We start from the raw sequence: 13,737 nt of genomic DNA, 5'->3' as shown, positions 1-13,737 counted from the left end.
ATAGACTTAAGGATATAGGTTTATGAATAGTATTAAGACTTAATTAAGCAAGTCCGATATGGTCTAGTGGCTAGGATATCTGGCTTTCACCCAGAAGGCCCGGGTTCGATTCCCGGTATCGGAGCGAGTGCTTTTGTACCGGTTTTGAAGAAAAGATTTAGGGATATAGGTTTATGAATAGAATTAAAACTTGGTTAAGCAAGTCCGATATGGTCTAGTGGCTAGGATATCTGGCTCTCACCCAGAAGGCCCGGGTTCGATTCCCGATATCGGAGCGAGTGCTTTTGTACCGGTTTTGAAGAAAAGATTTAAGGATATAGGTTTATGAATAGAATTAAAACTCGGTTAAGCAAGTCCGATATGGTCTAGTGGCTAGGATATCTGGCTTTCACCCAGAAGGCCCGGGTTCGATTCCCGGTATCAGAGCGAGTGCTTTTGTACCGCATTTCAAGAATAGAATTAAGAATATAGGTTTACGAATAGTATTAAGAATTAGTTAAGCAAGTCCGATATGGTCTAGTGGCTAGGATATCTGGCTTTCACCCAGAAGGCCCGGGTTCGATTCCCGGTATCGGAGCGAGTGCTTTTGTACCGGTTTTTAAGAAAAGATTTAAGGATAAAGGTTTATGAATAGAATTAAAAATTGATTAGGCAAGTCCGATATGGTCTAGTGGCTAGGATATCTGGCTTTCACCCAGAAGGCCCGGGTTCGATTCCCGGTATCGGAGCGAGTGCTTTTGTACCGGTTTTGAAGAAAAGATTTAAGGATATAGGTTTATGAATAGAATTAAAACTTGGTTAAGCAAGTCCGATATGGTCTAGTGGCTAGGATATCTGGCTTTCACCCAGAAGGCCCGGGTTCGATTCCCGGTATCGGAGCGAGTGCTTTTGTACCGGTTTTGAAGAAAAGATTTAAGGATAAAGGTTTATGAATAGAATTAAAACTTGGTTAAGCAAGTCCGATATGGTCTAGTGGCTAGGATATCTGGCTCTCACCCAGAAGGCCGGGTTCGATTCCCGGTATCGGAGCGAGTGCTTTTGTACCGGTTTTGAAGAAAAGATTTAAGGATATAGGTTTATGAATAGAATTAAAACTTGGTTAAGCAAGTCCGATATGGTCTAGTGGCTAGGATATCTGGCTCTCACCCAGAAGGCCGGGTTCGATTCCCGATATCGGAGCGAGTGCTTTTGTACCACATTTCAAGAATAGACTTAAGGATATAGGTTTATGAATAGAACTAAGACTTGGTTAAGCAAGTCCGATATGGTCTAGGGGCTAGGATATCTGGCTTTCACCTAGAAGACCCGGGTTCGATTCCCGGTAGCGGAGACAGTGCTTTTGTACCGCTTTTAAAGAATAAATTTAAAGACGCATTTATAGGAATAATATCTAGGGATGCTCAAACCAGTCCGGTATGGTCTAGTGGCTAGGATATCTGGCTCTCACCCAGAAGGCCCGGGTTCGATTCCCGATATCGGAGCGAGTGCTTTTGTACCGGTTTTGAAGAAAAGATTTAAGGATATAGGTTTATGAATAGAATTAAAACTCGGTTAAGCAAGTCCGATATGGTCTAGTGGCTAGAATATCTGGCTTTCACCCAGAAGGCCCGGGTTCGATTCCCGGTATCGGAGCGAGTGCTTTTGTACCGGTTTTGAAGAAAAGATTTAAGGATATAGGTTTATGAATAGAATTAAAACTTGGTTAAGCAAGTCCGATATGGTCTAGTGGCTAGGATATCTGGCTCTCACCCAGAAGGCCGGGTTCGATTCCCGATATCGGAGCGAGTGCTTTTGTACCACATTTCAAGAATAGACTTAAGGATATAGGTTTATGAATAGAACTAAGACTTGGTTAAGCAAGTCCGATATGGTCTAGGGGCTAGGATATCTGGCTTTCACCTAGAAGACCCGGGTTCGATTCCCGGTAGCGGAGACAGTGCTTTTGTACCGGTTTTGAAGAAAAGATTTAAGGATATAGGTTTATGAATAGAATTAAAACTCGGTTAAGCAAGTCCGATATGGTCTAGTGGCTAGGATATCTGGCTTTCACCCAGAAGGCCCGGGTTCGATTCCCGGTATCAGAGCGAGTGCTTTTGTACCGCATTTCAAGAATAGACTTAAGGATATAGGTTTATGAATAGTATTAAGACTTAATTAAGCAAGTCCGATATGGTCTAGTGGCTAGGATATCTGGCTTTCACCCAGAAGGCCCGGGTTCGATTTCCGGTATCGGAGCGAGTGCTTTTGTGCCGCATTTCAAGAATAGAATTAAGAATATAGGTTTACGAATAGTATTAAGAATTAGTTAAGCAAGTCCGATATGGTCTAGTGGCTAGGATATCTGGCTTTCACCCAGAAGGCCCGGGTTCGATTACCGGTATCGGAGCGAGTGCTTTTGTACCGCATTTCAAGAATAGACTTAAGGATATAGGTTTATGAATAGTATTAAGACTTAATTAAGCAAGTCCGATATGGTCTAGTGGCTAGGATATCTGGCTTTCACCCAGAAGGCCCGGGTTCGATTCCCGGTATCGGAGCGAGTGCTTTTGTACCGGTTTTGAAGAAAAGATTTAAGGATATAGGTTTATGAATAGAATTAAAACTTGGTTAAGCAAGTCCGATATGGTCTAGTGGCTAGGATATCTGGCTCTCACCCAGAAGGCCGGGTTCGATTCCCGATATCGGAGCGAGTGCTTTTGTACCACATTTCAAGAATAGACTTAAGGATATAGGTTTATGAATAGAACTAAGACTTGGTTAAGCAAGTCCGATATGGTCTAGGGGCTAGGATATCTGGCTTTCACCTAGAAGACCCGGGTTCGATTCCCGGTAGCGGAGACAGTGCTTTTGTACCGGTTTTGAAGAAAAGATTTAAGGATATAGGTTTATGAATAGAATTAAAACTCGGTTAAGCAAGTCCGATATGGTCTAGTGGCTAGGATATCTGGCTTTCACCCAGAAGGCCCGGGTTCGATTCCCGGTATCAGAGCGAGTGCTTTTGTACCGCATTTCAAGAATAGACTTAAGGATATAGGTTTATGAATAGTATTAAGACTTAATTAAGCAAGTCCGATATGGTCTAGTGGCTAGGATATCTGGCTTTCACCCAGAAGGCCCGGGTTCGATTTCCGGTATCGGAGCGAGTGCTTTTGTGCCGCATTTCAAGAATAGAATTAAGAATATAGGTTTACGAATAGTATTAAGAATTAGTTAAGCAAGTCCGATATGGTCTAGTGGCTAGGATATCTGGCTTTCACCCAGAAGGCCCGGGTTCGATTACCGGTATCGGAGCGAGTGCTTTTGTACCGCATTTCAAGAATAGACTTAAGGATATAGGTTTATGAATAGTATTAAGACTTAATTAAGCAAGTCCGATATGGTCTAGTGGCTAGGATATCTGGCTTTCACCCAGAAGGCCCGGGTTCGATTCCCGGTATCGGAGCGAGTGCTTTTGTACCGGTTTTTAAGAAAAGATTTAAGGATAAAGGTTTATGAATAGAATTAAAAATTGATTAGGCAAGTCCGATATGGTCTAGTGGCTAGGATATCTGGCTTTCACCCAGAAGGCCCGGGTTCGATTCCCGGTATCGGAGCGAGTGCTTTTGTACCGGTTTTGAAGAAAAGATTTAAGGATATAGGTTTATGAATAGAATTAAAACTTGGTTAAGCAAGTCCGATATGGTCTAGTGGCTAGGATATCTGGCTTTCACCCAGAAGGCCCGGGTTCGATTCCCGGTATCGGAGCGAGTGCTTTTGTACCGGTTTTGAAGAAAAGATTTAAGGATATAGGTTTATGAATAGAATTAAAACTTGGTTAAGCAAGTCCGATATGGTCTAGTGGCTAGGATATCTGGGTTTCACCCAGAAGGCCTGGGTTCGATTCCCGGTATCGGAGCGAGTGCTTTTGTACCGCATTTCAAGAATAGACTTAAGGATATAGGTTTATGAATAGAACTAAGACTTGGTTAAGCAAGTCCGATATGGTCTAGGGGCTAGGATATCTGGCTTTCACCCAGAAGGCCCGGGTTCGATTCCCGGTATCGGAGCGACTGCTTTTGTACCGCATTTCAAGAATAGACTTAAAGATATAGGTTTATGAATAGAATTAAGACTTAGTCAAGCAAGTCCGATATGTACTAGTGGCTAGGATATCTGGCTTTCACCCTGATGGCCCGGGTTCGATTCCCGGTATCGGAGACAGTGCTTTTGTACCGCTTTTAAAGAATAAAATTAAAGACACATTTATAGGAATAATATCTAGGGTTGCTCAAACCAGTCCGATATGGTCTAGTGGCTAGGATATCTGGCTTTCACCCAGAAGGCCCGGGTTCGATTCCCGGTATCGGAGCGAGTGCTTTTGTACCGGTTTTTAAGAAAAGATTTAAGGATAAAGGTTTATGAATAGAATTAAAAATTGATTAGGCAAGTCCGATATGGTCTAGTGGCTAGGATATCTGGCTTTCACCCAGAAGGCCCGGGTTCGATTCCCGGTATCGGAGCGAGTGCTTTTGTACCGGTTTTGAAGAAAAGATTTAAGGATATAGGTTTATGAATAGAATTAAAACTTGGTTAAGCAAGTCCGATATGGTCTAGTGGCTAGGATATCTGGCTCTCACCCAGAAGGCCGGGTTCGATTCCCGGTATCGGAGCGAGTGCTTTTGTACCGGTTTTGAAGAAAAGATTTAAGGATATAGGTTTATGAATAGAATTAAAACTTGGTTAAGCAAGTCCGATATGGTCTAGTGGCTAGGATATCTGGCTCTCACCCAGAAGGCCGGGTTCGATTCCCGATATCGGAGCGAGTGCTTTTGTACCACATTTCAAGAATAGACTTAAGGATATAGGTTTATGAATAGAACTAAGACTTGGTTAAGCAAGTCCGATATGGTCTAGGGGCTAGGATATCTGGCTTTCACCTAGAAGACCCGGGTTCGATTCCCGGTAGCGGAGACAGTGCTTTTGTACCGCTTTTAAAGAATAAATTTAAAGACGCATTTATAGGAATAATATCTAGGGATGCTCAAACCAGTCCGGTATGGTCTAGTGGCTAGGATATCTGGCTCTCACCCAGAAGGCCCGGGTTCGATTCCCGGTATGTTAGACTGTGCTTTGTATCGCTTTTAAAGAATAAATTTAAAGACACATTTATAGGAATAATATCTAGGGTTGCTCTGACCAATCCGACATGGTCTAGTGGCTAGGATAAATGGCTTTCACCCAGAAGGCCCGCGTTCGATTCCCGGTATCGGAGACAGTGCTTTTGTACCGCTTTTAAAGAATAAATTTAAAGACACATTTATAGGAATAATATCATGGGTTGCTCAAACCAGTCCGATATGGTCTAGTGTCTAGGATATCTGGCTTTCACCCAGAAGGCCCGGGTTCGATTCCCGGTATCGGAGCGGGTGCTTTTGAACCGGTTTTGAAGAAAAGATTTAAGGATATAGATTTATGAATAGAATTAGAACTTGGCTAAGCAAGTCCGATATGGTCTAGTGGTTAGGATATCTGGCTTTCACCCAGAAGGCCCGGGTTCGATTCCCGGTATCGGAGACAGTGCTTTTGTACCGCTTTTAAAGAATAAATTTAAAGACACATTTATAGGAATAATATCATGGGTTGCTCAAACCAGTCCGATATGGTCTAGTGGCTAGGATATCTGGCTTTCACCCAGAAGGCCCGGGTTCGATTCCCGGTATCGGAGCGGGTGCTTTTGAACCGGTTTTGAAGAAAAGATTTAAGGATATAGATTTATGAATAGAATTAGAACTTGGCTAAGCAAGTCCGATATGGTCTAGTGGTTAGGATATCTGGCTTTCACCCAGAAGGCCCGGGTTCGATTCCCGGTATCGGAGCGAGTGATTTTGTACCGCATTTCAAGAATAGACTTAAGGATATAGGTTTATGAATAGTATTAAGACTTAGTTAAGCAAGTCCGATATGGTCTAGTGGCTAGGATATCTGGCTTTCACCCAGAAGGCCCGGGTTCGATTCCCGGTATGTGAGCTTTGTACCGCTTTTAAAGAATAAATTTAAAGACACATTTATAGGAATAATATCTAGGGTTGCTCAGACCAATCCGACATGGTCTAGTGGCTAGGATATCTGGCTCTCACCCAGAAGGCCCGGGTTAGATTCCCGGTATCGGAGCGAGTGCTTTTATACCGCATTTCAAGAATAGACTTAAGGATATAGGTTTATGAATAGATTTAAGACTTGCTTAAGCAAGTCCGATATTGGCTAGTGGCTAGGATATCTGGCTTTCACCCTGATGGCCCGGGTTCGATTCCCGGTATCGAAGACAGTGCTTTTGTACCGCTTTTAAAGAATAAAATTAAAGACACATTTATAGGAATAATATCTAGGGTTGCTCAAACCAGTCCGATATGGTCTAGTGGCTAGGATAAATGGCTTTCACCCTGATGGCCCGGGTTCGATTCCCGGTATCGAAGACAGTGCTTTTGTACCGCTTTTAAAGAATAAATTTAAAGACACATTTATAGGAATAATATCATGGGTTGCACAAACCAGTCCGATATGGTCTAGTGGCTAGGATATCTGGCTATCACCCAGAAGGCCCGGGTTCGATTCCCGGTATCCGAGCGAGTGCTTTAGTACCGCATTTCAAGAATAGACTTAAGAATATAGGTTTACGAATAGAATTAAGACTTGGTTAAGTTAGACCGATATGGTCTAGTGGCTAGGATATCTGCCTCTCATCAAGAAGGCTGGGGTTCTTTTCCCGGTTTCGGAGCGGGTGCTTTTGTACCGCATTTCAAGAATAGAATTAAGAATATAGGTTTACGAATAGTATTAAGAATTAGTTAAGCAAGTCCGATATGGTCTAGTGGCTAGGATATCTGGCTTTCACCCAGAAGGCCCGGGTTCGATTTCCGGAATCGGAGCGAGTGCTTTTGTACCGCATTTCAAGAATAGAATTAAGAATATAGGTTTACGAATAGTATTAAGAGTTAGTTAAGCAAGTCCGAAATGGTCTAGTGGCTAGGATATCTGGCTTTCACCCAGAAAGCCCGGGTTCGATTCCCGGTATCGGAGCGAGTGCTTTTGTACCGGTTTTGAAGAAAATATTTAAGGATATAGGTTTATGAATAGAATTAAAACTTGGTTAAGCAAGTGCGATATGGTCTAGTGGCTAGGATATCTGGCTCTCACCCAGAAGGCCCGGGTTCGATTCCCGGTATCGGAGCGAGTGCTTTTGTACCGGTTTTGAAGAAAAGATTTAAGGATATAGGTTTATGAATAGAATTAGAACTTGGTTAAGCAAGTCCGATATGGTCTAGTGGCTAGGATATCTGGCTTTCACCCAGAAGGCCCGGGTTCGATTCCCGGTATCGGAGCAAGTGCTTTTGTACTAGTTTTGAAGAAAAGATTTAAGGATATAGGTTTATGAATAGAATTAAAACTTGGTTAAGCAAGTCCGATATGGTCTAGTGGCTAGGATATCTGGCTTTCACCCAGAAGGCCCGGGTTCGATTCCCGGTATCGGAGCGACTGCTTTTGTACCGCATTTCAAGAATAGACTTAAAGATATAGGTTTATGAATTGAATTAAGACTTAGTCTAGCAAGTCCGATATGTACTAGTGGCTAGGATATCTGGCTTTCACCCTGATGGCCCGGGTTCGATTCCCGGTATCGGAGCGACTGCTTTTGTACCGCATTTCAAGAATAGACTTAAAGATATAGGTTTATGAATAGAATTAAGACTTAGTCAAGCAAGTCCGATATGGTCTAGTGGCTAGGATATCTGGCTTCTACACAGAAGGCCCGGGTTCGATTTCCGGTATCGGAGCGAGTGCTTTTGTACCGCATTTCAAGAATAGAATTAAGAATATAGGTTTATGAATAGTATTAAGACTTAGTTAAGCAAGTCCGAAATGGTCTAGTGGCTAGGATATCTGGCTTTCACCCAGAAGGCCCGGGTTCGATTCCCGGTATCGGAGCGAGTGGTTTTGTACCGCATTTCAAGAATAGACTTAAGGACATAGGTTTATGAATAGTATTAAGACTTAGTTAAGCAAGTCCGAAATGGTCTAGTGGCTAGGATATCTGGCTTTCACCCAGAAGGCCCGGGTTCGATTCCCGGTATCGGAGCGAGTGCTTTTGTACCGGTTTTGAAGAAAAGATTTAAGGATATTGGTTTATGAATAGAATTAAAACTTGGTTAAGCAAGTCCGATATGGTCTAGTGGCTAGCATATCTGGCTTTCACCCAGAAGGCCCGGGTTCGATTCCCGGTATCGGAGCGAGTGCTTTTGTACCGCATTTCAAGAATAAACTTAAGGATATAGGTTTATGAATAGTATTAAGACTTAGTTAAGCAAGTCCGATATGGTCTAGAGGCTAGGATATCTGGCTTTCACCCAGAAGGCCCGGGTTCGATTCCCGGTATCGGAGACTGTGCTTTGTACCGCTTTTAAAGAATAAATTTAAAGACAAATTTATAGGAATAATATCTAATGTTGCTCATACCAATCCGATATGGTCTAGTGGCTAGGATACCTGGCTTTCAACCAGAAGGCCCGGGTTCGATTCCCGGTATCGGAGCGAGTGCTTTTGTACCGCATTTCAAGAATAGACTTAAGGATATAGGTTTATGAATAGATTTAAGAATTGCTTAAGCAAGTCCGATATTGGCTAGTGGCTAGGATATCTGGCTTTCACCCTGATGGCCCGGGTTCGATTCCCGGTATCGGAGACAGTGCTTTTGTACCGCTTTTAAAGAATAAAATTAAAGATACATTTATAGGAATAATATCTAGGGTTGCTCAAACCAGTCCGATATGGTCTAGTGGCTAGGATAAATGGCTTTCACCCAGAAGGCCCGCGTTCGATTCCCGGTATCGGAGACAGTGCTTTTGTACCGCTTTTAAAGAAAAAATTTAAAGACACATTTATAGGAATAATATCATGGGTTGCTCAAACCAGTCCGATATGGTCTAGTGGCTAGGATATCTGGCTTTCACCCAGAAGGCCCGGGTTCGATTTCCGGTATCGGAGACTGTGCTTTGTACCGCTTTTAAAGAATAAATTTAAAGACACATTTATAGGAATAATTTCTAATGTTGCTCAGACCAATCCGATATGGTCTAGTGGCTAGGATACCTGGCTTTCAACCAGAAGGCCCGGGTTCGATTCGCGGTAGCGGAGACAGTGCTTTTGTACCGCTTTTAAAGAATAAATTTAAAGACACATTTATAGGAATAATATCTAGGGTTGCTCAGACCAATCCGACATGGTCTAGTGGCTCTCACCCAGAAGGCCCGGGTTAGATTCCCGGTATCGGAGCGAATGCTTTTATACCGCATTTCAAGAATAGACTTAAGGATATAGGTTTATGAATAGATTTAAGACTTGCTTAAGCCAGTCCGATATTGGCTAGTGGCTAGGATATCTGGCTTTCACCCTGATGGCCCGGGTTCGATTCCCGGTATCGGAGACAGTGCTTTTCTACCGCTTTTAAAGAATAAAATTAAAGATACATTTATAGGAATAATATCTAGGGTTGCTCAAACCAGTCCGATATGGTCTAGTGGGTAGGATACCTGTTTTTCACTCAGAAGACCCGGGTTCGATTCCCGGTATCGGAGACTGTGCTTTGTACCGCTTTTAAAGAATAAATTTAAAGACACATTTATAGGAATAATTTCTAATGTTGCTCAGACCAATCCGATATGGTCTAGTGGCTAGGATAACTGGCTATCAACCAGAAGGCCCGGGTTCGATTCGCGGTAGCGGAGACAGTGCTTTTGTACCGCTTTTAAAGAATAAATTTAAAGACAAATTTATAGGAATAATATCTAGGGTTGCTCAAACCAGTCCGATATTGTCTAGTGGCTAGGATATCTGGCTTTCACCCAGAAGGCCCGGGTTCGATTCCCGGTATCGGAGCGATTGCTTTTGTACCGGTTTTGAAGAAAAGATTTAAGGATATAGGTTTATGAATAGAATTAAAACTTGGTTAAGCAAGTGCGATATGAACTAGTGGCTAGGATATCTGGCTTTCACCCATAAGGCCCGGGTTCGATTCCCGGTATCGGAGCGAGTGCTTTTGTACCGGTTTTGAAGAAAAGATTTAAGGATACAGGTTTATGAATAGAATTAAAACTTGGTTAAGCAAGTTCGATATGGTCTAGTGGCTAGGATATCTGGCTTTCACCCAGAAGGCCCGGGTTCGATTCACGGTATCGGAGCGAGTGCTTTTGTACCGGTTTTGAAGAAAAGATTTAAGGATATAGGTTTATGAATAGAATTAAAACTTGGTTAAGCAAGTCCGATATGGTCTAGTGGCTAGCATATCTGGCTTTCACCCAGAAGGCCCGGGTTCGATTCCCGGTATCGGAGACTGTGCTTTGTACCGCTTTTAAAGAATAGACTTAAGGATATAGGTTTATGAATAGTATTAAGACTTAGTTAAGCAAGTCCGATATGGTCTAGAGGCTAGGATATCTGGCTTTCACCCAGAAGGCCCGGGTTCGATTCCCGGTATCGGAGACTGTGCTTTGTACCGCTTTTAAAGAATAAATTTAAAGACACATTTATAGGAATAATATCTAGGGTTGCTCACACCAGTCCGATATTGTCTAGTGGCTAGGATATCTGGCTCTCACCCAGAAGGCCCGGGTTCGATTCCCGGTATGTGAGACTGTGCTTTGTACCGCTTTTAAAGAATAAATTTAAAGACACATTTATAAGAATAATATCTAGGGTTGCTCAGACCAATCCGACATGGTCTAGTGGCTAGGATACCTGGCTTTCACCCAGAAGGCCCGGGTTCGATTCCCGGTATCGGAGCGAGTGCTTTTGTACCGGTTTTGAAGAAAAGATTTAAGGATACAGGTTTATGAATAGAATTAAAACTTGGTTAAGCAAGTCCGATATGGTCTAGTGGCTAGGATATCAGGCTTTCAATCAGAAGGCCCGGGTTCGATTCCCGGTATCGGAGCGAGTGCTTTTGTACCGGTTTTGAAGAAAAGATTTAAGGATATAGGTTTATGAATAGAATTAAAACTTGGTTAAGCAAGTCCGATATGGTCTAGTGGCTAGGATATCTGGCTTTCACCCAGAAGGCCCGGGTTCGATTCCCGGTATCGGAGCGAGTGCTTTTGTACCGCATTTCAAGAATAGACTTAAGGATATAGGTTTATGAATAGAACTAAGACTTGGTTAAGTAAGTCCGATATGGCCTAGTAGCTAGGATATCTGGCTTTCACCTAGAAGGCCCGGGTTCGAGTCCCGGTAGCGGAGACAGTGCTTTTTTACCGCTTTTAAAGAATAAATTTAAAGACACATTTATAGGAATTATATCTAGGGTTGCTCAAACCAGTCCGGTATGGTCTAGTGGCTAGGATATCTGGCTCTCACCCAGAAGGCCCGGGTTCGATTCCCGATATCGGAGCGAGTGCTTTTGTACCGGTTTTGAAGAATAGACTTAAGGATATAGGTTTATGAATTGAATTAAGAGCTGGTTGAGCTAGTCCGATATGGTCTAGTGGCTAGGATACCTGTTTTTCACTCAGAAGACCCGGGTTCGATTCCCGGTATCGGAGACTGTGCTTTGTACCGCTTTTAAAGAATAAATTTAAAGACACATTTATAGGAATAATATCTAGGGTTGCTCAAACCAGTCCGGTATGGTCTAGTGGCTAGGATATCTGGCTTTCACCCAGAAGGCCCGGGTTCGATTCCCGGTATGTGAGCTTTGTACCGCTTTTAAAGAATAAATTTAAAGACACATTTATAGGAATAATATCTAGGGTTGCTCAGACCAATCCGACATGGTCTAGTGGCTAGGATATCTGGCTCTCACCCAGAAGGCCCGGGTTAGATTCCCGGTATCGGAGCGAGTGCTTTTATACCGCATTTCAAGAATAGACTTAAGGATATAGGTTTATGAATAGATTTAAGACTCGCTTAAGCAAGTCCGATATTGGCTAGTGGCTAGGATATCTGGCTTTCACCCTGATGGCCCGGGTTCGATTCCCGGTATCGAAGACAGTGCTTTTGTACCGCTTTTAAAGAATAAAATTAAAGACACATTTATAGGAATAATATCTAGGGTTGCTCAAACCAGTCCGATATGGTCTAGTGGCTAGGATAAATGGCTTTCACCCTGATGGCCCGGGTTCGATTCCCGGTATCGAAGACAGTGCTTTTGTACCGCTTTTAAAGAATAAATTTAAAGACACATTTATAGGAATAATATCATGGGTTGCACAAACCAGTCCGATATGGTCTAGTGGCTAGGATATCTGGCTATCACCCAGAAGGCCCGGGTTCGATTCCCGGTATCCGAGCGAGTGCTTTAGTACCGCATTTCAAGAATAGACTTAAGAATATAGGTTTACGAATAGAATTAAGACTTGGTTAAGTTAGACCGATATGGTCTAGTGGCTAGGATATCTGCCTCTCATCAAGAAGGCTGGGGTTCTTTTCCCGGTTTCGGAGCGGGTGCTTTTGTACCGCATTTCAAGAATAGAATTAAGAATATAGGTTTACGAATAGTATTAAGAATTAGTTAAGCAAGTCCGATATGGTCTAGTGGCTAGGATATCTGGCTTTCACCCAGAAGGCCCGGGTTCGATTTCCGGAATCGGAGCGAGTGCTTTTGTACCGCATTTCAAGAATAGAATTAAGAATATAGGTTTACGAATAGTATTAAGAGTTAGTTAAGCAAGTCCGAAATGGTCTAGTGGCTAGGATATCTGGCTTTCACCCAGAAAGCCCGGGTTCGATTCCCGGTATCGGAGCGAGTGCTTTTGTACCGGTTTTGAAGAAAATATTTAAGGATATAGGTTTATGAATAGAATTAAAACTTGGTTAAGCAAGTGCGATATGGTCTAGTGGCTAGGATATCTGGCTCTCACCCAGAAGGCCCGGGTTCGATTCCCGGTATCGGAGCGAGTGCTTTTGTACCGGTTTTGAAGAAAAGATTTAAGGATATAGGTTTATGAATAGAATTAGAACTTGGTTAAGCAAGTCCGATATGGTCTAGTGGCTAGGATATCTGGCTTTCACCCAGAAGGCCCGGGTTCGATTCCCGGTATCGGAGCAAGTGCTTTTGTACTAGTTTTGAAGAAAAGATTTAAGGATATAGGTTTATGAATAGAATTAAAACTTGGTTAAGCAAGTCCGATATGGTCTAGTGGCTAGGATATCTGGCTTTCACCCAGAAGGCCCGGGTTCGATTCCCGGTATCGGAGCGACTGCTTTTGTACCGCATTTCAAGAATAGACTTAAAGATATAGGTTTATGAATTGAATTAAGACTTAGTCTAGCAAGTCCGATATGTACTAGTGGCTAGGATATCTGGCTTTCACCCTGATGGCCCGGGTTCGATTCCCGGTATCGGAGCGACTGCTTTTGTACCGCATTTCAAGAATAGACTTAAAGATATAGGTTTATGAATAGAATTAAGACTTAGTCAAGCAAGTCCGATATGGTCTAGTGGCTAGGATATCTGGCTTCTACACAGAAGGCCCGGGTTCGATTTCCGGCATCGGAGCGAGTGCTTTTGTACCGCATTTCAAGAATAGAATTAAGAATATAGGTTTATGAATAGTATTAAGACTTAGTTAAGCAAGTCCGAAATGGTCTAGTGGCTAGGATATCTGGCTTTCACCCAGAAGGCCCGGGTTCGATTCCCGGTATCGGAGCGAGTGGTTTTGTACCGCATTTCAAGAATAGACTTAAGGACATAGGTTTATGAATAGTATTAAG

General features: G+C 42.8%; 53 non-coding genes across 53 annotated transcripts; all 53 read left to right on the top strand.

Annotated features, from left to right (window-relative positions):
- The first annotated feature begins 52 nt into the window (after window positions 1-52).
- On the top strand, window positions 53-124 carry TRNAE-UUC (transfer RNA glutamic acid (anticodon UUC)). The gene has a single exon. It is a non-coding gene; the product is annotated as a tRNA-Glu (tRNA).
- A 79-nt stretch (window positions 125-203) lies between these two features.
- On the top strand, window positions 204-275 carry TRNAE-CUC (transfer RNA glutamic acid (anticodon CUC)). Its single transcript has one exon. It is a non-coding gene; the product is annotated as a tRNA-Glu (tRNA).
- Window positions 276-354: 79 nt separating this feature from the next.
- On the top strand, window positions 355-426 carry TRNAE-UUC (transfer RNA glutamic acid (anticodon UUC)). Its single transcript has one exon. It is a non-coding gene; the product is annotated as a tRNA-Glu (tRNA).
- A 79-nt stretch (window positions 427-505) lies between these two features.
- On the top strand, window positions 506-577 carry TRNAE-UUC (transfer RNA glutamic acid (anticodon UUC)). The gene has a single exon. It is a non-coding gene; the product is annotated as a tRNA-Glu (tRNA).
- Window positions 578-656: 79 nt separating this feature from the next.
- On the top strand, window positions 657-728 carry TRNAE-UUC (transfer RNA glutamic acid (anticodon UUC)). The gene has a single exon. It is a non-coding gene; the product is annotated as a tRNA-Glu (tRNA).
- Window positions 729-807: 79 nt separating this feature from the next.
- TRNAE-UUC (transfer RNA glutamic acid (anticodon UUC)) lies at window positions 808-879 on the top strand. The gene has a single exon. It is a non-coding gene; the product is annotated as a tRNA-Glu (tRNA).
- A 79-nt stretch (window positions 880-958) lies between these two features.
- Window positions 959-1,029, top strand: TRNAE-CUC (transfer RNA glutamic acid (anticodon CUC)). Its single transcript has one exon. It is a non-coding gene; the product is annotated as a tRNA-Glu (tRNA).
- Window positions 1,030-1,108: 79 nt separating this feature from the next.
- On the top strand, window positions 1,109-1,179 carry TRNAE-CUC (transfer RNA glutamic acid (anticodon CUC)). Its single transcript has one exon. It is a non-coding gene; the product is annotated as a tRNA-Glu (tRNA).
- A 230-nt stretch (window positions 1,180-1,409) lies between these two features.
- On the top strand, window positions 1,410-1,481 carry TRNAE-CUC (transfer RNA glutamic acid (anticodon CUC)). Its single transcript has one exon. It is a non-coding gene; the product is annotated as a tRNA-Glu (tRNA).
- Window positions 1,482-1,560: 79 nt separating this feature from the next.
- Window positions 1,561-1,632, top strand: TRNAE-UUC (transfer RNA glutamic acid (anticodon UUC)). Its single transcript has one exon. It is a non-coding gene; the product is annotated as a tRNA-Glu (tRNA).
- Window positions 1,633-1,711: 79 nt separating this feature from the next.
- TRNAE-CUC (transfer RNA glutamic acid (anticodon CUC)) lies at window positions 1,712-1,782 on the top strand. The gene has a single exon. It is a non-coding gene; the product is annotated as a tRNA-Glu (tRNA).
- A 230-nt stretch (window positions 1,783-2,012) lies between these two features.
- Window positions 2,013-2,084, top strand: TRNAE-UUC (transfer RNA glutamic acid (anticodon UUC)). The gene has a single exon. It is a non-coding gene; the product is annotated as a tRNA-Glu (tRNA).
- Window positions 2,085-2,163: 79 nt separating this feature from the next.
- TRNAE-UUC (transfer RNA glutamic acid (anticodon UUC)) lies at window positions 2,164-2,235 on the top strand. The gene has a single exon. It is a non-coding gene; the product is annotated as a tRNA-Glu (tRNA).
- A 79-nt stretch (window positions 2,236-2,314) lies between these two features.
- Window positions 2,315-2,386, top strand: TRNAE-UUC (transfer RNA glutamic acid (anticodon UUC)). Its single transcript has one exon. It is a non-coding gene; the product is annotated as a tRNA-Glu (tRNA).
- A 79-nt stretch (window positions 2,387-2,465) lies between these two features.
- On the top strand, window positions 2,466-2,537 carry TRNAE-UUC (transfer RNA glutamic acid (anticodon UUC)). Its single transcript has one exon. It is a non-coding gene; the product is annotated as a tRNA-Glu (tRNA).
- Window positions 2,538-2,616: 79 nt separating this feature from the next.
- TRNAE-CUC (transfer RNA glutamic acid (anticodon CUC)) lies at window positions 2,617-2,687 on the top strand. The gene has a single exon. It is a non-coding gene; the product is annotated as a tRNA-Glu (tRNA).
- Window positions 2,688-2,917: 230 nt separating this feature from the next.
- On the top strand, window positions 2,918-2,989 carry TRNAE-UUC (transfer RNA glutamic acid (anticodon UUC)). Its single transcript has one exon. It is a non-coding gene; the product is annotated as a tRNA-Glu (tRNA).
- A 79-nt stretch (window positions 2,990-3,068) lies between these two features.
- TRNAE-UUC (transfer RNA glutamic acid (anticodon UUC)) lies at window positions 3,069-3,140 on the top strand. Its single transcript has one exon. It is a non-coding gene; the product is annotated as a tRNA-Glu (tRNA).
- A 79-nt stretch (window positions 3,141-3,219) lies between these two features.
- TRNAE-UUC (transfer RNA glutamic acid (anticodon UUC)) lies at window positions 3,220-3,291 on the top strand. The gene has a single exon. It is a non-coding gene; the product is annotated as a tRNA-Glu (tRNA).
- A 79-nt stretch (window positions 3,292-3,370) lies between these two features.
- On the top strand, window positions 3,371-3,442 carry TRNAE-UUC (transfer RNA glutamic acid (anticodon UUC)). Its single transcript has one exon. It is a non-coding gene; the product is annotated as a tRNA-Glu (tRNA).
- A 79-nt stretch (window positions 3,443-3,521) lies between these two features.
- On the top strand, window positions 3,522-3,593 carry TRNAE-UUC (transfer RNA glutamic acid (anticodon UUC)). Its single transcript has one exon. It is a non-coding gene; the product is annotated as a tRNA-Glu (tRNA).
- A 79-nt stretch (window positions 3,594-3,672) lies between these two features.
- TRNAE-UUC (transfer RNA glutamic acid (anticodon UUC)) lies at window positions 3,673-3,744 on the top strand. The gene has a single exon. It is a non-coding gene; the product is annotated as a tRNA-Glu (tRNA).
- Window positions 3,745-3,974: 230 nt separating this feature from the next.
- TRNAE-UUC (transfer RNA glutamic acid (anticodon UUC)) lies at window positions 3,975-4,046 on the top strand. Its single transcript has one exon. It is a non-coding gene; the product is annotated as a tRNA-Glu (tRNA).
- Window positions 4,047-4,276: 230 nt separating this feature from the next.
- Window positions 4,277-4,348, top strand: TRNAE-UUC (transfer RNA glutamic acid (anticodon UUC)). The gene has a single exon. It is a non-coding gene; the product is annotated as a tRNA-Glu (tRNA).
- A 79-nt stretch (window positions 4,349-4,427) lies between these two features.
- TRNAE-UUC (transfer RNA glutamic acid (anticodon UUC)) lies at window positions 4,428-4,499 on the top strand. Its single transcript has one exon. It is a non-coding gene; the product is annotated as a tRNA-Glu (tRNA).
- A 79-nt stretch (window positions 4,500-4,578) lies between these two features.
- Window positions 4,579-4,649, top strand: TRNAE-CUC (transfer RNA glutamic acid (anticodon CUC)). Its single transcript has one exon. It is a non-coding gene; the product is annotated as a tRNA-Glu (tRNA).
- A 79-nt stretch (window positions 4,650-4,728) lies between these two features.
- Window positions 4,729-4,799, top strand: TRNAE-CUC (transfer RNA glutamic acid (anticodon CUC)). The gene has a single exon. It is a non-coding gene; the product is annotated as a tRNA-Glu (tRNA).
- A 531-nt stretch (window positions 4,800-5,330) lies between these two features.
- TRNAE-UUC (transfer RNA glutamic acid (anticodon UUC)) lies at window positions 5,331-5,402 on the top strand. The gene has a single exon. It is a non-coding gene; the product is annotated as a tRNA-Glu (tRNA).
- A 79-nt stretch (window positions 5,403-5,481) lies between these two features.
- Window positions 5,482-5,553, top strand: TRNAE-UUC (transfer RNA glutamic acid (anticodon UUC)). The gene has a single exon. It is a non-coding gene; the product is annotated as a tRNA-Glu (tRNA).
- A 79-nt stretch (window positions 5,554-5,632) lies between these two features.
- TRNAE-UUC (transfer RNA glutamic acid (anticodon UUC)) lies at window positions 5,633-5,704 on the top strand. The gene has a single exon. It is a non-coding gene; the product is annotated as a tRNA-Glu (tRNA).
- Window positions 5,705-5,783: 79 nt separating this feature from the next.
- Window positions 5,784-5,855, top strand: TRNAE-UUC (transfer RNA glutamic acid (anticodon UUC)). The gene has a single exon. It is a non-coding gene; the product is annotated as a tRNA-Glu (tRNA).
- A 223-nt stretch (window positions 5,856-6,078) lies between these two features.
- Window positions 6,079-6,150, top strand: TRNAE-CUC (transfer RNA glutamic acid (anticodon CUC)). The gene has a single exon. It is a non-coding gene; the product is annotated as a tRNA-Glu (tRNA).
- Window positions 6,151-6,531: 381 nt separating this feature from the next.
- Window positions 6,532-6,603, top strand: TRNAD-AUC (transfer RNA aspartic acid (anticodon AUC)). Its single transcript has one exon. It is a non-coding gene; the product is annotated as a tRNA-Asp (tRNA).
- Window positions 6,604-7,135: 532 nt separating this feature from the next.
- TRNAE-CUC (transfer RNA glutamic acid (anticodon CUC)) lies at window positions 7,136-7,207 on the top strand. The gene has a single exon. It is a non-coding gene; the product is annotated as a tRNA-Glu (tRNA).
- Window positions 7,208-7,286: 79 nt separating this feature from the next.
- Window positions 7,287-7,358, top strand: TRNAE-UUC (transfer RNA glutamic acid (anticodon UUC)). The gene has a single exon. It is a non-coding gene; the product is annotated as a tRNA-Glu (tRNA).
- Window positions 7,359-7,437: 79 nt separating this feature from the next.
- Window positions 7,438-7,509, top strand: TRNAE-UUC (transfer RNA glutamic acid (anticodon UUC)). Its single transcript has one exon. It is a non-coding gene; the product is annotated as a tRNA-Glu (tRNA).
- A 230-nt stretch (window positions 7,510-7,739) lies between these two features.
- TRNAR-UCU (transfer RNA arginine (anticodon UCU)) lies at window positions 7,740-7,811 on the top strand. The gene has a single exon. It is a non-coding gene; the product is annotated as a tRNA-Arg (tRNA).
- Window positions 7,812-7,890: 79 nt separating this feature from the next.
- TRNAE-UUC (transfer RNA glutamic acid (anticodon UUC)) lies at window positions 7,891-7,962 on the top strand. Its single transcript has one exon. It is a non-coding gene; the product is annotated as a tRNA-Glu (tRNA).
- Window positions 7,963-8,041: 79 nt separating this feature from the next.
- TRNAE-UUC (transfer RNA glutamic acid (anticodon UUC)) lies at window positions 8,042-8,113 on the top strand. Its single transcript has one exon. It is a non-coding gene; the product is annotated as a tRNA-Glu (tRNA).
- A 230-nt stretch (window positions 8,114-8,343) lies between these two features.
- On the top strand, window positions 8,344-8,415 carry TRNAE-UUC (transfer RNA glutamic acid (anticodon UUC)). The gene has a single exon. It is a non-coding gene; the product is annotated as a tRNA-Glu (tRNA).
- Window positions 8,416-8,493: 78 nt separating this feature from the next.
- TRNAE-UUC (transfer RNA glutamic acid (anticodon UUC)) lies at window positions 8,494-8,565 on the top strand. The gene has a single exon. It is a non-coding gene; the product is annotated as a tRNA-Glu (tRNA).
- Window positions 8,566-8,946: 381 nt separating this feature from the next.
- Window positions 8,947-9,018, top strand: TRNAE-UUC (transfer RNA glutamic acid (anticodon UUC)). Its single transcript has one exon. It is a non-coding gene; the product is annotated as a tRNA-Glu (tRNA).
- Window positions 9,019-9,837: 819 nt separating this feature from the next.
- TRNAE-UUC (transfer RNA glutamic acid (anticodon UUC)) lies at window positions 9,838-9,909 on the top strand. Its single transcript has one exon. It is a non-coding gene; the product is annotated as a tRNA-Glu (tRNA).
- Window positions 9,910-10,440: 531 nt separating this feature from the next.
- Window positions 10,441-10,512, top strand: TRNAE-UUC (transfer RNA glutamic acid (anticodon UUC)). The gene has a single exon. It is a non-coding gene; the product is annotated as a tRNA-Glu (tRNA).
- A 379-nt stretch (window positions 10,513-10,891) lies between these two features.
- Window positions 10,892-10,963, top strand: TRNAE-UUC (transfer RNA glutamic acid (anticodon UUC)). The gene has a single exon. It is a non-coding gene; the product is annotated as a tRNA-Glu (tRNA).
- Window positions 10,964-11,042: 79 nt separating this feature from the next.
- TRNAE-UUC (transfer RNA glutamic acid (anticodon UUC)) lies at window positions 11,043-11,114 on the top strand. Its single transcript has one exon. It is a non-coding gene; the product is annotated as a tRNA-Glu (tRNA).
- Window positions 11,115-11,344: 230 nt separating this feature from the next.
- TRNAE-CUC (transfer RNA glutamic acid (anticodon CUC)) lies at window positions 11,345-11,416 on the top strand. The gene has a single exon. It is a non-coding gene; the product is annotated as a tRNA-Glu (tRNA).
- A 373-nt stretch (window positions 11,417-11,789) lies between these two features.
- TRNAE-CUC (transfer RNA glutamic acid (anticodon CUC)) lies at window positions 11,790-11,861 on the top strand. The gene has a single exon. It is a non-coding gene; the product is annotated as a tRNA-Glu (tRNA).
- Window positions 11,862-12,242: 381 nt separating this feature from the next.
- Window positions 12,243-12,314, top strand: TRNAD-AUC (transfer RNA aspartic acid (anticodon AUC)). The gene has a single exon. It is a non-coding gene; the product is annotated as a tRNA-Asp (tRNA).
- A 532-nt stretch (window positions 12,315-12,846) lies between these two features.
- Window positions 12,847-12,918, top strand: TRNAE-CUC (transfer RNA glutamic acid (anticodon CUC)). Its single transcript has one exon. It is a non-coding gene; the product is annotated as a tRNA-Glu (tRNA).
- A 79-nt stretch (window positions 12,919-12,997) lies between these two features.
- TRNAE-UUC (transfer RNA glutamic acid (anticodon UUC)) lies at window positions 12,998-13,069 on the top strand. The gene has a single exon. It is a non-coding gene; the product is annotated as a tRNA-Glu (tRNA).
- A 79-nt stretch (window positions 13,070-13,148) lies between these two features.
- Window positions 13,149-13,220, top strand: TRNAE-UUC (transfer RNA glutamic acid (anticodon UUC)). The gene has a single exon. It is a non-coding gene; the product is annotated as a tRNA-Glu (tRNA).
- Window positions 13,221-13,601: 381 nt separating this feature from the next.
- On the top strand, window positions 13,602-13,673 carry TRNAE-UUC (transfer RNA glutamic acid (anticodon UUC)). The gene has a single exon. It is a non-coding gene; the product is annotated as a tRNA-Glu (tRNA).
- Window positions 13,674-13,737: the final 64 nt, after the last annotated feature.

The sequence above is a fragment of the Phalangium opilio genome, unplaced genomic scaffold, assembly GCF_054372755.1.
Source record: "Phalangium opilio isolate 3A_F unplaced genomic scaffold, DU_Popi_V2 ptg000093l_1, whole genome shotgun sequence".
Taxonomy (NCBI): domain Eukaryota; kingdom Metazoa; phylum Arthropoda; class Arachnida; order Opiliones; family Phalangiidae; genus Phalangium; species Phalangium opilio.
Note: the sequence above shows the minus strand (reverse complement) of the source record. Positions and strands in the feature narration are given on the sequence as shown.